Source organism: Rhinolophus sinicus, chromosome 14, assembly GCF_057876585.1.
Source record: "Rhinolophus sinicus isolate RSI-liver-muscle chromosome 14, RSI-T2T, whole genome shotgun sequence".
Lineage (NCBI taxonomy): Eukaryota > Metazoa > Chordata > Mammalia > Chiroptera > Rhinolophidae > Rhinolophus > Rhinolophus sinicus.
The window spans coordinates 121094567-121113428 of NC_142514.1; positions in this window are offsets into that span (position 1 = coordinate 121094567).

Genomic DNA, 18862 nt, shown 5'->3' on the forward strand with positions numbered 1-18862 from the left:
TCTCTTTCTTTCCTGATTGCTCTAGCTAGGACTTCTAGTACTATGTTGAATAGGAATGCTGACAGTGGGCACAATTTTCTTGTTTTTTTTTGTTGGAGGAAAATCTTGCAACCTTTCACAACTGAGTACGATGTTAGCTGTGGGCTTATCACATATGGCCTTTATTATATTGAGATACGTTATTTTAATGCCTAATTTGTTGAGATTTTTTTTTTTTAAACGATGAATGGATGTTGAATTTTGCCAAATGCATTTTATTCCATTTATGTAGATGATCATATCATAATTTTCTTTCATTCTGTTAATGTGATTTATCACACTTATTGATTGGCCTATATCAAACTATCCTTGTATCCCAGGGATAAATTCCAGTTGATCATGGTGAATTATCTTTTGAATATGCTATTGAATTTCATTTGATAGTATTTTATAGAGAATTTCTGGATCACTATTCATCAGGGATATTGGCTGGCAGTTTGTTTTTCTTGTAGTGAAAAATAACGTAGTGATCTTTTCTGGTTTTGGTATCAGGATAATGCTGGCCTCATACAGTGAGTTTGGGTGAGTATCCTGTTCTTCAATTGGACAAGTTTGAGAAGCACTGAAGTTAATTCTTCTTTAAATGTTTGGCAAAATTCACCAGTGACACTATCTGGTTTTGAACTTTTCTTTGTTGGGACATTTTTGATGGCTGGTCTAATTTCCTTACCAGTACTTGGTCTATTCACAATTTCTATTTTCTTCTTGATTTAGTTTTGGTAAGTTGTATGTTTCTAATATTTTTTATTGTAATTTCTCTAGGATGTCCAGATTGTTGGCGTATAGTTGTTCATAGTAGCCTCTATGATCCTACAATTGTTTCTGGTATCCATTATATATATATATATATATGCACATATATATGTTCATGTATGTATACACACACACACACACACACACACACACACACATAATTTTTCGTTTATAATTTTGTTTTTTTGGATGTTTTTTCTTTTTTCCTTGATACGTCTAACTAAGACTTTGTCAATTTCATCTTTTTGAAGAACTAACTCATAGTTTGGGTAATATTTTCTATTTTTTTCTTGTTTTCTATTTTATTTCTGCCTTATTCTGTAGTATTTCTTTTCTTTTGCTAACTTTGAGCTCAAGTTGTTCTTCTTTCTTAGTTCCTTAAGGCATAGAATTAGGTTCTTTATTCGGGATACTAATTGCTTCTTAATATAGGCATTCATTGTTAGAACTTCCTTCTTAGAAACACTTTTGCTGCATTTTACAAGTTCCGGTATGCTTGTTTCTCTCAAGAAACTTTTCAATTTACTATTTAATTTCTTCTTTGACCCATTGGTTGTTCAGGAGCATATGGTTTAATTTACATATGTTCACAAATTTGTTAGTTTTCCTTTTGCTACTGATTTCTACTTCTTGCCATTGTTGTCAGAGAAAATATTTGGTATGCTTTTAAACTTCATAAATTTACTGTGACTGTTTTTACCTAACATATGGTCTATCCTAGAAAACATTCCATGTGTGTTTGCGAAGAATGTGTACTCTGCTGTTGTTGGATAGAATGTTATATACTACATTTGAAAAAAAAATCTATATCTATATCTATATCTATGTCTATGTCTATGTCTATGTCTATGGCTATGGCTATGGCTATGTCTATGTCTATATCTATATCTATATCTATATCTATATCTATATCTATATATCATCTATATCTATCTCCTAGGTCTATGTAGTCCAGGGGTGTCCCAACTGCGGCCCGTGGGCCAACTGCGGCCTGCAATCCATTGTTAATTGGCCCGCAGCAAATTCTAAAAATATATTTAGTTTACTTAAACCAGGTGAGGCAATAGGTACTTCACCTCAAGTGAGTGGCCGGCTGTTTGTGTATCTTACCGTGTATGGCCCTTGGTAAAAAACGTTGAAAATGTTTGGACACCCCTGACTAGTCTATAGTGTTGTTTAAATCCAATGTTCCCTGATGATTTTCTGGAAGATCTATCCATTATTGATAGTGGGGTATAAAAGTTACCAATTACTTGATGAGGATGTGGAGAAAAGGGAATTCTCATGCACTGTTGGTGAGATTGTAAATTGGTGAAGCCACTTTGGAGAACAGTTTAGAAGTTCCTCAAAAAATTAAAATTAGAACTTCCATATGACCCAGCAATCCTACTTCTGGGTATTTATCCAAGGAAATCGAAAGTACTAATTCAAAAAGACATGTATACCTGTGTTGATTGCAACATTATTTACAATAACCAAAATATGGAAGCAACCTAAGCATGCATCAATAGACAAATAAATAAATAAGTTATGGTACATATATACAATGGAATATTACTCAGCCATAAAAAAGAACAAAATACTGCTATTTGTGACAAAGTGTATGAATATAGAGGGTATTATTCTATGTGAAATTAGTCAGACAGAGAAAAACAAATGCCACGTGTTTTCACTTATATGTGGAATCTACAGTGAACAAACAAAACAGAAACAAACTCATAGATACAGAGAACATAGATACAGTTGCAAGATTAGAAGGAGGTCAGGGGAATGGGTGAAAATGGGGAATGGATTAAGATACACAAATTGCCAGTTATGAAAACAGTTACAGCGATAGAAAATACAGCATAGGGAATATAGTCAATAATGTTCTAATATGTATGGTGTCAATTGGGTACTACACTTATTGGAGTAATCACTTCAAGTTATATAAATGTTTAATCACTATGTTGTATAACTAAAACTAATATAATATAGTATGTCAACTATATTTGAAAAAAATTGTTTTCAAGTTTCCAACTATTACTGTATCATTGTTTATTTCTCCTTTTAGCTCTGTTAGTTTTACCTTTCTACTTTTAGGTGCTCCAATGTTGGTTTTGTAAATATTTAAAATTGTTATATCTGTTGATATATTGATCATTATATAACTGCCTTCTTTGTTTCTTTTTAACATTTTCAGTTTAAAGTCTCTTTTATATGGTATAAGTATAGCTACTCCTGCATTCTTTTTCCCCCTTTTGATCACCATTTGCTTGAAATGTCTTTTTCTATCCCTTTACTCTCTATGTTGGTCTTTAAGGCTATAGTGAGTCTCTGGTAGACAGCATATTGTTGGATCTTATTTGTTTTTCATTTTTGTTTTTGTTTTTGTTTTATTCATTCAGCCATTCTGTGACTTTTAATTGGATAATTTAATTAATTTACATTTCAAGGAATTATTGATAGGCAAGCACTTATGATTGCCATTTTGGTAATTGTTTCCCAGTTGTTTTGAAGATCCATGTTCCTTGTTTCTTATCTTGTTTTTTCTGGGAATGTGTGTGTGTTTTGACGTCTTTTGGTATCAGTATGCTTTGGATTCTTTATCATATTCTTTTTTATAGTTAGTGTAGGGTATTCCCTTGTGGTTGTCTTAAGGCTTATGTAAAATATCTTAAACTTATACCACTATTTTTTTTAAACTGATAAGTACTTAACGTCAATGGAATTTGTAAACTTTACACATATACTCCCCTCTCCTCACGTTTTAGTTTATTCTGTTACAATTTACCTTTTTTATATTGTGTAACTAATAACAAATTATTGTAAAGTTCTTTTTACTACTTTTTAATTTTTTTACACTAGAGTTGTAACTGAATTTAACACCACTGTTAACATATTACAGAATCTAATTATGACAATATATTTACCATTGCCAGTGAAATTACACCATATATATATAATTACACAGTATATAATATTTATTTATTTTATTTACTTATAGATATTTATTTATTTATTTATTTTAATGATGTTTATTAGCATTCTTTTACTTCCACTCAAAGAACCCTCTTTAGCATTTCTTATAAGGCTGGTCCTGTGGTAATGAATTCCCTTAGCTTTTGTTTATTCAGGAAAATATTTATCCTTCCTTTGATTCTGAAATAGAGCTTTGCCAAGTATAGAAATTTTGGTTGACAGGTTTTTTGTTTTCTGTTTTGTTTTGTTTTTTCCTCAATATTTTGAATATGCCATTCTATTCTCTCCTTGCCTGAAAGGTCTGTTAAGAAATCACTGATAGCTTTATTGGGTCTCCATATATCTAATTTCTCTTTTCTCTTATGCTCTTAAAATTCTTTCTTTGTCTTTGACTTTTGACAATTTAATTCTAATGTGTTTTGATGTAGCACTATTCAGGTTCAATCTATTTGGGGTCCTTTTTGCCTCATAGATCAGAATGTCCATCTCTCTCTCCCCAGTTCCATGAAGTTTTCATTCACATTGGTATTTAAGTATACTTTCTGTCACTTTCTCTTTCTTTTCTCCTTCTGGAATTCCCATAATACAAATATTGTTTCTTTTTATTGTGTCCCAAATCTCTGTAGGCATTCTTCCCTCTTTTTCATTTCTTTTTCTCTTTGCTCTTCTAAGTAAGTTTTAAAATTCTATCTTTTGGGTTGATTATTTTTTATTCTACATTATTAAGTCTAAATCTCTATTGAATTCTTCAATTCAGTTGTGTTTTTCAATTTTGGGATATCTTTTTGGTTTGTTTGTTTTTTGATGGTTGCTATTTCCTTGCCAAATTTCTCATTTTGTTCATTCTTTGTTTTCCTAATTTTGCTTGATATTTGTCTGTGTTTTCTTGCAGTTCACAAAACTTCCTTAAGAGAATTATTCTGAATTATTCTTCTGACAGTTCATATATCTCCATTTCTTTTGAATAAGTTATCATAGCTTGATTAGTTTCTTTTGGTGATATCATATTTACCTGTCTTTTCATGATACTTGATGCCTTACATTGGCGTCTGCATATTTCAATATTGAAGTATTCTTACAGATTTTACAAGTTTGTTTTGACAGAGACAGTGTTTCACCAGTCAGCTCAGTTTGTGTTTTGGGTATGTCTGCTGTTATGTCTTTGGGCACGTGGGGCCTGCTATTATCACCTTTTTTGGGTCAAGGAAACTGTTAGAGATACGAGGACTAGGATGGAGGTTGTGCCCCTGTTAATAATAGTTGGTTAGGGTTACAGGCTTGGTTTCCTGTCCAAATGAGGCTATAGGATGGAGTCTATGATTGTCTGGATTCTCTGGTGAGGTGTACTAGGTGTTCAGGACTGGGTACTATAATCAATATTAGATGGGCTATGCATTAGCTTCCTTGCTCTAGTAGGACAGCAAAAATGGCTCCAGGGCCTGCAAACCTTATTCTTTGGGGATCTGAATCAGGCCAGAGTGTGTATTGAATTTCCAGATCAGGTGAGGCCATTGGTTTTGATCTGCAGATTGGGGAGCCGCAGGTTTTTCTCCCTGCTCAAGTGCGGGTGTACATAGGGCTGTTGAATGGGTTATACAGCTTCTCATGTGCTCTGTTTAGGTTTCCTGGTAAGACCAGTTAAAAGCTATATTTATTGATGAATGGAGCTACAAATTAGATTCCCTGTCAGGTTGCAGCAGGAGAACAGCTCTAAAACCAGTTAAGCTTTCTGTTGTCTTAACTCAAGCTGACCTATACCCTAAGTTCCCTGACTAAACGAATCCCACTGGCTTTACTCTACAAACTGTTGTCTCTGCTTGTTTTCCTCTTAGATCACACGCCACTGGGCTACACAGCTACAAGAAGTTGTCTCCAGATCTTCTGGACAAATGGGGCAGAAAAAAACTCTCCACACTTGGTGGGGCTGTGATTCAATTATTTGCAGGAAGGGGAGAGGCCACTCTAGGCTACTCTCAATTTCTGAGAGAGTCTCTTTCATTGAGAGAGAATAAGAACTACCCTCAGCCTTGGCTGTAAATGAATCCCCCTGCCTGTGCATAGCACAGGAACACTCCACACCCAGTACTGACTTTGTTCTGGGGTTTATTAGCTCTGTCTGCTTGCCTCTCGGCCTGGGCACCACTGGATCACACTACTTCCAAGAGTTATCACTAGGCCTTCTGGGGGAGCCACAGGTCAGATGCGGCTTGATAACACTCCACAGTGGGTGGATCTATGATTCATCTTCTTGTCTGGGTAACTCCTTGTTTGAGGATCTGAATTAGGCATATCTATACCTTGTCAAGTTTCCTGGTCAAAGTATGCTTCGGACATGATTCTGCAGGTGAGCAAATCCTCTGGTTGGGATTACTACCTGGGCACTGCAGGTATGAACTAGGTCTGCCAAGATTCCTGTAAACCTCTCCTCCCCTCTCTATCACAGTCAGATTCTGGGTGGTTGAGCCCTTCAGTTTCCCCTGCAATCTCTATAATGTAGTGTGAGATCAGAACAGGGACTCCCTCAAAGTGACCCACAATGCTGGGGGTGGGGGTTAGTTGAACCTCCCAGGTTCTCTGTTCCCGGTGGAGGAACACGAGACTCAGTGGAGGCCTCTTCACATGGTACTGCACTCGTCTGGGGGAGGAGCAGTGCAGTCAGCATATAGCTGCTTCACTTACCCTTCTAATGGAATCTCTCTTGGTCTCTGTCTTGCAGGAGTGTGCTTCACCCTTATCTCTATATTCTAGAATTTTCTCAATGGTGTTTTGTTCTTGAACAGTTGTTAATTGTTCTTCCTGAGAGGGGGAGTGAAGTCAGGAACAACATTTTTTGCCATCTTGGTGACATCACTCCTCTATTTTTTATTTATTATTATTGGTGTTTCATAATTACTAAGCCATGTTCACTTATGCAGAGGAATATGCAGAAGTAGCACATGAGAAGTTAAATGTACCTGCCTTTTAGAAAATTCAGTTCACAAAATTAAAAGTAATGGAAACTAAGTTATTGCATAAATAGTGTACACATTAAAACAACTGTCTCTCTGTCTTGCTTTATGCATGGAACAATCAAATATATTTCAAAATAAGTCTTTAACAGTGGAAAATTAGAAAATGTATTCTACTTGTAGTGTGTTTAAAAAAATGTAGATGACGTGTCAATGTGATGCATTTTCTTCTCAAAAATAATAGTTTGGTTATTCAATTATAAAAACAGAGAAAGCATATTTTAAAGTGATATAATTTGAAAGCTTGCATAGGAACATATTATAGCTCTATATAGCTATATAGCTCAAACATATTTGTGACTCTTTAGAATAGTTAATGAGTTTAGAAGAATTCAGTTTGTGGTAATGAAACCACATGAAAACACAGTGGCTAAAAATAACAGTTGTCTACTGTATACCAATAAAGTTGTTGGATCAACATAAGTATAGGAATTTTTTTCGAAGTACAAGTGGGTTCTCTTTGCCGTAGAATAATTAACTCAAAATATCTGTGATATGATCATGAACATTTGTATTTTAAAATCAGCAAAGTGATTCTGATATTAGTAAACCACAATTCTTACATATACCAGACTCCATTTGAATTGGAGAATAGCGCATCAATTTAAGTTTCCTCATCATTATCGTGCATAATGAGTGATAGCTGAAGAGGGGATATAGAGAAATATGTGAATTCTCATTTGACAAATAAATAAAATGTTAATGGAATCAAAGAATGCTATTAGCAGACAAGAATAGTTGTGCTATATGATAGTTTTCATATATTACTTATATAGGTATATAAATCTTTGAAAATATTTTGTATTGTCATTAACACTTTAAGATTACACATGAACACACACATTCACTAACACTCTCACATGTTTTTTTTTTAATTGATTTTTAATTATTATTGTTGTACAATATTATATTAGCTGCAGGTGTACGACATAGTGATCAGACACTTACATACTTTGAAAAGTGATCACCATAATAAATCTAGGATCCATCTGGTACCATAAATTGTTACTATATGATTGACTATATTGCCTATCATGTATATTACTGCCAGTTATAAAATTAGTCACATGCCTTTTTATAGGCAAATGTCTGCAAGAGGAAAGTAGATGGCAACATGTTAACAAGCAGTAGTCTAGAACACTCCGCAGTGGGCTTACACTTGGCACATGCAATACAAAATAGAAGTGAGATATGGAACAGATAGCAGAGGGATGAACTGAAAGTTTGTTTATAGAACAGGGATTTCTCAGTTCTCTTCTTACCCACAAGCAACGACAACAAAAATCACGCAACAAAATGTGACTTATTTGAAGTCACTGAACAATTCAGAATAAACTAAGGCAGTTACTGTGGTAGTCTCACCTTATAATAGTATTTTGAGTGTCTCCGTCTTTATGGCATTTTGAAACAAAAGGGGAAAAAAAATTCCTAGTCAACTTTTCTTGGAAGCTACTAGAGAGTGTGTTTCAATAAAATTAAGGTAAAATTGACAAGTAGAAGACCTACGGTACAGGAGAAAGGAATCAGATTAAAGTTGCTCATGAAATAAGTAAGATATGTAGGAGGTCCCAGGATAATGGTTATGGAGCAATTGTCAAATGCCACCAGGCTGGACAAGAGCAGAAAGTTGGAGAGTTTCAGAATGGATATTCCTCAGAAAGCAAATAAATGTGATAAATTATTTGAAGGAGATAATCATGGGATGATTGAGTTGAGAAACATTTTAGAGAGCTATGGGAATTTAAGGAAAATCTTTATCAAATGGTCATTTTAGGTATTCTTTGAAAATACTACAGAGAGAGAGAGAGAGAGAGAGAGAGAGAGAGAGAGAGACTCCAGAAACAAAACAAATACCTACAAGTTGTATGAGAAAAGAAACATATTTAGTTTAGTACTTGGTGGAACAATGAATAACTACATCAACATAATAAAAAGAAATAAAATAAATTTAACCAAAAAATCATATATGATTTATTGGGAAGATAAGGTTTAAGAAAAGAGAGTTTAAATGAATAATAATAATAATAAACGAAGAACCAGCATCAATTGAATACTTATTATGAGTTATACAATGTTATAGATAATTAAAACTTATTAATGTAATTCACTTACATAAAAGATAGTTAAAATTACTATCCACATTTACAGATGAGGAAACTGATGCGGAGTAAGGTTAAATAACAAACCCTGTCTCACTTTTGTATAAATGCTTAAGTCAGAAGATGATATCTCAGTTTTTCTCAATTAATTGATCAAGACATAGCCATACACTAATATTAATTAGGAATATGGACTTAAGAACGAGAGCTGAGACTGTTTTCCTATTATGAATGGCATGGTATGGTAAGGAGGAAAATAGTCTATGGAATGATTGAAGATTAAGTAAGGATTGCTTCCTCGTGTTATAAGCCTTTCTTATGTAACGTTTTAAATTATCCCAATGAAATGCTTTGACAAATTCTTTAAGTTATTAAATTATTAGCTATTCTAAACAATTTGGAAAGCAAATTATGTCTCAGCACATGAAGCTGAAGAAACTGAATTATACCACAAACTCAGCTAGAATTAAAGTCAGAACAGTAAGAGAAACAGTAGCTTGTTTTATTTAAGAAAGGCATTCCTGCACATGAGTAGCATTGCATTCATTTATAAAGCATTCATTTCTGTATACTATCTCTGTTTTTTGTCATAACATTTCTGTTTGTACATTAATTGCTAAATTTAATGTTGAGCATCATGAGCTCAACATTAAATTGTGAGGGGATGTCCTTAAGTTGTTTTCTCAATGTGCCAGTTAGAACAATGCCAAGGTTAGCACCTAAGAATCGTAACTTCCACTGTAACGTACATCCAGTTATAGTTCACAGTGCTGATATCAACTCTTAGTATGTACTTAAAGATGAAAGTATGCAAGAGATGCTACAGGACCCCTGGTTATAGTCAAGTAATCTAACAAATTTGTGAAGGTTCTTTTGGAAGTTTGACATCTTCAGAAAGGAAATGTGAATTTGTCCTGGAGAGTGGGACATTCATTTGCCATAGAAAGATGGATTTCTCCATGTAACCTCAGTGAAAACTTCATGATCTATGATACTACGGCACAGTAAATAATCCATCTCAATACAGAGACATAATAATCTATTCTTATTAAAACTCAGTGGAGGGCCTAGAGTTATATACACCATTTTAATGGCATTCCTTGTTGTAAAGATTAGAAATATTATTCCAAAACAGGAATTCTGGAAAGTCTAGAGTTTATGCTCTATATTCAACAAATGCTGTGCCCCTTTATATGCTCAAAAATGTACTAGGCACTAGGACTATAGCAGTGAACAAGATCAACTAGGTTTCATCTTTCATAAGCTTAAATTCTATAGGAGAGAGAAAGATAACAAATGACGAAACAAAGATAAAGTAAGATAGCCATAAATACGAAGAAAACGTAAAGCAGGGCAGGGGATGTGGCAGAGAATGGTCACAGGGTTTCTTTAGATTGAAGCTCAGACACATCTTTCTGTGAAGTTGACATTTCACTTGAAGCTTGAAATAATCGAGAGCTGTTTGAGGATCCAGAATATCAGGTTCCAAGACAGAGGGAAAATTAGGAACAAAACCTTTAACCAGAGGAATAATCTTGGCACATTTGAGGAATAAAATGAAGGACAATGATACTAGAGCCAAGCTTCCCAACTGGACCAAGTCACAATAGCACAGTGCAAATGGCTTACAGATAAGCAGAGATACCAGTATCCTCAGTCTTCAAGACAGCTGGGCATGGTGCACGTGACATGAGCTCCTGGGCCCAAACCCACTGGTCACGAGCAGTCACTTCAATTTACCTCAGGGTTCCATGAAAAATATTATCTTTTTCTATGTATGTCAAAGTTGAGAGAAATTTGGAAAACATTGAATCTAGAGTGGAGTGAATGTGAGGTACAAAATGAGTATGGACAGTAGTCAGAAGCCAATTCATGTAAAGCCTCATCATTCATGGAAAAGAGTTTAGAATTTAGGTGGAAAGGCATTTATAAAGAATGATGATTTAATTTATGTTTTGATATGATCTCTCCAGCTGCTATATGGAGAATGCACAAAGCAAAGTATTAGAATCAAGCAGCTTCCACATGTTCAGCATTAGGGTGACCCTGGGGTTGTCACTTGGTATCTCAGTACCCAAGTTTCTTTATTAAATCATCAAAGACAATGGCATTTGTCTCTGAGCTTGAATCACAGGTGTCTTATTGAATGATGTCAGTACCCGCTCTGAAAAAAGATAACACATAAAAGGGAGAGTGTTATTCCTGCAACTGACAGCTCACATTCCAACCGGACAACTATCTCCTACAGATCACTTTGTGAACAAGGGATGATTAACTTCCCAGAAGGAGAGAAGTAATGGGAGTAGTGAGTAACTGGGGATTGCTTTGACACTGATCTGTTTCTATTGGCCATGCTTCTCAGAATGAAGATGAATAGCAATGGAGATATGTATTTATCCATGGCCCTTTTCTATGAATTAAACCTCCCGAATAAACACCAAAGGCATCTGTCACCTGACAGCCATGTCATTATCTCTCTGGTTAAGTAGTTTAGGAATAACACATAACCTCTTAGCATGTCTGGTTAACAGTCATGCCAGCAGGTGTTAAACAGGGCAAACATCATCAGTCTATCCTAACTGATACAGAGCAACCTGTAGGCCTTATTTAAATCAGGTTTTCAAGATGTCTAGATGTGAAGAACCAAGAGCACTCATTTCCATTTTGTTTCACAGGATATAGCTGCTCTTTTCCTGAATAAATAAAGTAAGTGTTTATTCCATTTCCTCATACTATATTTAAAATTTAAAAATTATGACATCAGTGACATTGAACTGAAAGGTTTCTTTTATTTATATATTGATTCTTTAAATGTGGAAAAGCATGATTCTCTTTCTTTCAGATAGCAAAATATTTTCAAGAGCTAGATAGTACCTAAAGGCAGTCAAGGTACCTTTCAGGTACATGAAAGGATTTTTAAAGTGATAAAAACACTAGAGCAAGAAATTGCTGATGTGATGCAATGGAAGTATTCTGGAGAGAGAGCATTGATGAGGGCTTAAGTTGGAGACCACTATATTGAAAGGAGAAGAAGGGTTAATTTTAGGAATGATGTCATTAAATAGGCAGCTGAACACAGATCCAAAGTAATGATGGAAGGGTTGACTTTTTATTAAAGCAAGGGTGCTTCATCCATTATTACAGGAGGAAAGGCAAAAATGCAATTACAAGTTCATCGGGTAGATATATGAAATATAGAGAGGATGAAAGAGTTTCTATAAATCTGCCTACATTCATCTTCTTGAATTTTGAAGTGAGATCATCAGCCATGAGTCAGTCAAGAAGTGTCAGAGGAAGTTTGAGGAGAAAATAGAGGTTGGGAGTAAGTTCAAATGCAACGATGTAAGGAATCTCATTGAGTGCTGCATTTTTAACTTCCCTAAACTCATTTCACTGGGTCATCATTGCTCATAGAACTGTGTTTCTTAATAAGAAAATTTCCAGCATTAGGGAGATGGCCCCTTGTTCTCATGCAGAGATTCTCAGGAGAGTTTTGATAATTCAATTGTGAGTATAACGAAAATAAGCAATGATGTAATGAAAATAGCACCGGTTTAAAAATTAGAATATCATTCAAGATTTTATTCCATTAAGTATAGGTTATGTTGATATTTGCCGAGTCCGTTAACTTCTTTAAAAGAGAGTTTGTAACCTCACTATGATAAAAAGCTGGTAAGCAATTGTCTAGAGATGAGGGACAGAGGGAGGGGTTATAAAGAGCACAGGGAAATTTGGAGCTGATAGATATGTTTATTATTATAATTATGATGGTTTCCTGGTTATATGCATGAGATAAAATGTATCAAATTGTAGGCTTTAAGTGTGTGCAGTTTACTGTATTCAATTATACATTAATGAAACTGCAAATGAATAATGTTTTATAGGATATGACCTAACTACTTCATATAATTTTGGTAAATGTCAAATAATAGTACATATAAACATAACTCAAAAATTCTGATGTGTTCTAACATATAAGGTTTTTATGAAAGTAAGGTTTTATAACATGAATTTCTTAACCTTGAAAAACAGAAATACTTGTTTCTGAGACTAAACAATTGAAGAAGCTAGAAGTAGTTTTTTTCCCCAACAGCACAGGGGAGAAGTTGAAGTATTAATATGGAAGTTCATAAATACAGTAGCCCAAGATAACAGTTGGTACAAGGACTGTCAAAGGTTAAGTGTGCCACTTGAGACTGTTCTTAGGGAAATTTTATAAGAAGATAGCGTTTATCTTCAGGCTTCTTTTGTCCTCTTCAGCTACTCTGCTACCTAGGTATCAAATCCTCCTATGTTGATAGTGCCTTCTCTGTCATGTTTCTAAACTCCGCTGAAAAGAAACTAGTTTATTCAATCCCAATAATGTATTAGGTACTTAATGTATCATCCCTAAGTGGAATGTCTATGTTTTAGAAAGAAGCCTATAGAAACTCATGTATTCATTTATTCAATCAATTACTGGACAATTCATTTCTTATAATAGGCACTTTCACCCCCCGAAAAAAAAAAGAGTAATATAAAATAACAATTTACTATTTTTTGTTTTTGTTACTGTGAATGTTTTCTCTCTCTCTTATTCAAATTTAACAGCTAATTTAAGCATCATATCTAGTTCTACTTCCTATGTAATTTCTTCCTGCTCCCAATATATTTTGCATGTAAAATTGGGACCATGTTTTCTGATACCTAATCACTGGTTTTGTTTGCTTTACATAGATGAAAAGGTATGTCGTTTTAGGAACTCTCTTTTGTTAGTTTGTAAAATATGTTATACAGCTTAGGAAAATATTTTTAAATTGAAATTCAAATTGTACCTGTGGACAGATATTTTGACCAAAGAAAACCTATAAACTGTCCTGAGTAAGCTCCTTTATACTGCCTCAGTGATTTCCCTCCCTGCCCCTATACACTTATAATTCATGATTTTTTTTATATTCCCATTGAGTTTAGTACATATATGTATAATACCTGTCACATAGTATTACATTTACTTATTTGCATTTTGTAAGCCCTTAATGCAGGAGGCACATTTTATTTATTTTTATATCTTAAGATCAAGAATATGTAGTTTCTGATACTTAATATATAATAATTGCTACAAAAGAAGGGAGGAAAAAAAACAAGGAAAGGAGGCAGGCATTATCTTAGTAATAGAGGTTACATCAAGAAATAAAAATTTAAAATCTCTATACAGTCATAGAATTTATCTTCAAAATAAAGTTTACCCACAAAGTAATTTGTTTTTGCATCTAAATATAATGCATGTGTGTGTATTCTTGCATGTGCACACACATACATATGTACATTCTTATATATGTATACATACTTACATATACATGTGTATGGATACATATGTGTATACATATACTTGCATCTTGCATATGTACATATATAAGCATATATATTTGTACACATACATATATGCATAAGTGTACATATTTATGTGTCTATGTAAATATGTGTATATATATGTATATACGTACATGTATATATGTATATAAATTACATAAATCAAAACTACTCTTCTTCCTGCTGTTGACTGAACTACAAAGAAATACAGGTTTGATCTAAACATATATTCTCCAGTTCAATTTTTCAGTTACTCATTAATGTATTTTAATCCACTTGATAGACTTTAAAGTCATTTGTATGCTACACGTACACAATGGCTACTAAAAGGCAGAAGATCCAAACACAATATAAGCAATTGTAAATAACCCACAGTTGAGTTAGATTGTTTTCTTCAAGAGATAGCCATTCTATTTGGAGATGAAAACATGTGCCATCTAATAGAAGCTTAATTTTCTTAACATCATATGACAGTTATGAAGACGTCACTATAGTAAAATTATTGTATATTTAATTGAAAAGGCTAACTTTTGGTGTCAGAAATCACTTAGTCACTTACCAAAAGCATGGCATATATTTCATACTACCGTTGCTTTTAAAGCATTTTAAATACATTACGATAAATGAAATTGCATGCCCTTAGCACCTGCCCTTATTTATTTTAGGAAAAAGCTTTTTAAATCAGATTGCACACTAATCTTTCATAAAAATGTTATAGTGCCACACTTATAAAGTAAATTTATATAGGAGCGAGCTAATAACAATTTTACTCTGGAGATATATATATATATATATATATATATATATATATATATATATATATCTCCATATGAATTTTGAATGGTATTAACTAATATTTAAAAGGTTTTTTTACTTTGTCATTTTTTATTACTATCATTAATATGACATGCTGTTTCTATTTAGTCTTTGAGGGAATACTAAAAATGTTGATGTTAGCAAAAACTATTTGTTAGTAAGCCATTTTTAGCTCCTTGCATGTATGCTGAAGAAAAATAACATTTTCCATAGACAGTTCATAATACCCAACATCTTAACTTTGGAACAGATTTGGAAAGAAAAAATTTAAGTATAAATTAACATTGAAATTGATTTATCTTCCTTACTAATTTAATTAACAGTACACAGAAAGAGCACTATATTATTTTCAAAATTGCAAAGAATGACAAACTAGTATAAAATAATCACATATTTTTCGTTGCATGTATTCCTTAATTAAAATATTGTATCTTTTCTTGCTAATCCTTTTGTACAATAACCATCTAAAGTGTTCTATGATTAATCTTAAGTGATACACCAATTCATACAACACACACACACACACACACACACAAGCACACACAAGCACACACAAGCACACACATGCCAAGGCCATATAGATTGAAATAGATTGTTTAAATTAATAAAATGTCAGAAAAAAATAGAAAATGAGTTGTACTAATAATCACAATTTCATTTCTCTAAACAAGTATTTACCATTTGCTTAGGATTTAGTCAGCAAACTTTTTTTACTATGCTATTACTCTAGTGATTCAGTTCAGGATATATATTTTTAAATTTCCGTGTTGATTCTTGTTTGACCTGTGGGTTATTTAGATGTATTTATTATGTATAAATATTTAATAATTTCATATATATATATATATACATACACACACACACACACATATATCTGTGGTTGATTTCAAATTTAATTCCTTAGTATTTGTAAAACATACTTTGTATTTATTACTTCAGTCCTTCTGAATTTATTGAGACTTGTTTTATGGCCTTATATTACCAACCTGAATATTCCATCTGTACTTGAAAAGAATATGTATTCTGCTAATACTGGGTAGAATATTCTATATGTCAGTTAATTTTAATAGTGTTAGTTAAGTCTTCTACGTGTACATCCTTACTGATTTTCTGTCTAGTTGTGTAAATTACTAAGAGTATTGAAATTTTAAAACTATGAGTGTAGATTCTTTTTTCTCTTTTCAATTGTCACTTTTTTCTTCGTGCATTTTAGAGCTTATTGCCATATATGTAACTCCCTTATTCAGTAATAATTTAATTATGAGCTACCCTCTTTTTCTCTAGTCGTAATCCTTGTTACAATGTCTTTTTTTTTTTTTTTTCTGATAATGTACTCATTCTCTTATTGGAGAGAAATTTCTTTAAATTTACCTTATCATGTATATGTTTTTCCACTCTTTTACTTTTAATCTATTTGAATCTAAAGTGTTCTTGTACACATGCAGCTCCATCTTGTCATTTTTTTTCCTGTTGATATAAAATTTTATTAATGACAAAGGATATAGAAAGTTATATAAGTGGTTACAGAAAGTAGAACATAACTGCATTTGAAAACACTCATCATGAACAAAATGAGGAAAACTTAATGGCTTTAGTTATTTAGGATCTTGCTTTTTAAATTCATTTTGAAACTGTTTGTTTTTTGAATTAAATATTTAGTCAATTCATATTTAATGTAGTTATTAATATTATTGGATTGTATCTGCCGTTTGGGTATTTGTTTTCTAGACATATCTATTCATTCCTCTAGTCCCTCTTCACCATTTTCTTTTATTAAACAAAACTTATTTTTTGCATATGATAAAAGTTCCAATTTTTACTATATATTTTACATTGATCTAGTGACCAATATTGGGATTATAATTGGCATCTTTAACTACCAAAACTATTTCAGGTTAATACTAAGTTAAGTCTAGTAAAATATACCAACTTTAATTCAATATACTTATAGCTCTCATTCTTCTGTTTATTGCTGTCTCCTTTGTACTATTACACACACATATGCAAATACAAAGTTAGAATTATTGCTTTAAATAAACATAATTTTAAATAGAATAAATTATATTTTACCCTATATAACCATTTCTGGTTGTCTTTATTCCTATCTGTGGATTCGGGTTACTGTCTGGTGTCATTTCCTCTTGGCTTGAATACTTTCAAACTTTTATTTTTGTGTTAAGCTTTCATCAGTTTGATAACAATGTGTGTACACATAGTTCTCTCTGTGAGTGACCTGCTTGGGGTTGTTGAGCCTCATGGATTTTTAGATTTTTGTGTATGTATATGTGAAATGTGGGTAGTTTTCAGTTACTTCTTTCTTTTCTGTCTTTTCATCTCCTCTGTTTTTTATATGCTTAATGCAGTCCCAGAGTTCTCTGAAGATTTATTCAGTAGTTTTCAATCATTATTCTCTTCATTGCTTGGTATTTCATAATTTATGTTGATTCATCTTCAAATTTACTAATTCTATCATATGCCATCTTAAATTTGCTGTTGGGTCCATCTAGTGATTTTGTTTGTTCTTTTAATTTGGCCATTTTACTGTTTAACTAAGAATTCTCATTTGTTTTCATTTATAGTTTATGATTCTCTATTAAGATACCTTATTTTTTCAGTAATTATCATCATATTATCCTTTTATTATTTGAACACAGTCTTTTAAAAATTATTTGGTATATTTATAATAGTAGTTTTAAAGTCATTTTCTATGAACTCTAACATCTGGGTCCACACAGAGCTAGTTTCTAGTGACTATATTTCCTAAATTTTATCTTACATTCCTGTTTTAATGCATGTCTCAACTTTCAATTAAAAAAATGGATTTTATATAATGTATTTTAGCAATTATGGATATCTTGTATTTTCTGAAGTTTTTGTTTATTTTTTTTCTTTTTGTTAGTTGCTTGCATTTAATCATTCTTTTCCATGATATGTGGCCACTGATATATATATATATATATATATATATGCTGTTTTTGTTTTTTTAATCTTAATTTTTTTTAAATATATTTTATCTTTTTAGAGGTTCCTTCCAAGTTTGGACAGCATATTGGTTAGCCAATGATTTATGAACAGGTTATGCTCAAACACTTTAAGCCTATATAACTTCCACCTTCTTGCAATTAATAGCTGTATGGATTGGTGAAAGCATTCAGTTTTAGTAAGTTCTCAAATCTCCTTTGGGTTTCTCTTTCCACTGGGCTCTTTCAGCACCCCTCCTACACACACACACACACACACACACACACACACACACTCATTTTCTGTCTTTTCATCTCCTCTGTTTCTCAGTTAGCCAAGGAATAAACAGAGTTTGTCTCTGACCCTCTGTGTCTCTCTAATTTCCAGGATTTACACATTAAATTTCTTTCTGGTCTACTACTTGCCCTAACTAAACCACAGTCTTATAATAACAAAACTGTCAGTTTTGTCCATTTACTCAAAACCAAATTTAACAACTTTTTGCTGGCTATGATGCAAGTTTTTGTCAAACACTCAAACTCTATCACCTCTTCCAGAAAAGCTGCTAGTTTTCACATCCAGCCTGCCTCAGTGGTAAAGTTATTGACTAACCTGAGGATTGGGGTGGGAACAGGCAAGAAGACAACATACTTCCACTGTTATTACCCAAAACTCTAGCATTTTTTAAAAAAGAATAAACTCTTCTTAATTTGTTTGCTTTTGATCAGTTTCCAGTGCATGAAATGGTTCAAATTTTAACATCAATTTTTATACTTATAATTTATCACTTTTATACTTATTTTGACTGAGCAGAATTGTCAACACTGTTAAATATCTATAATCAGAAGTTCTTTCAATTATCTGTAGGAAATATAT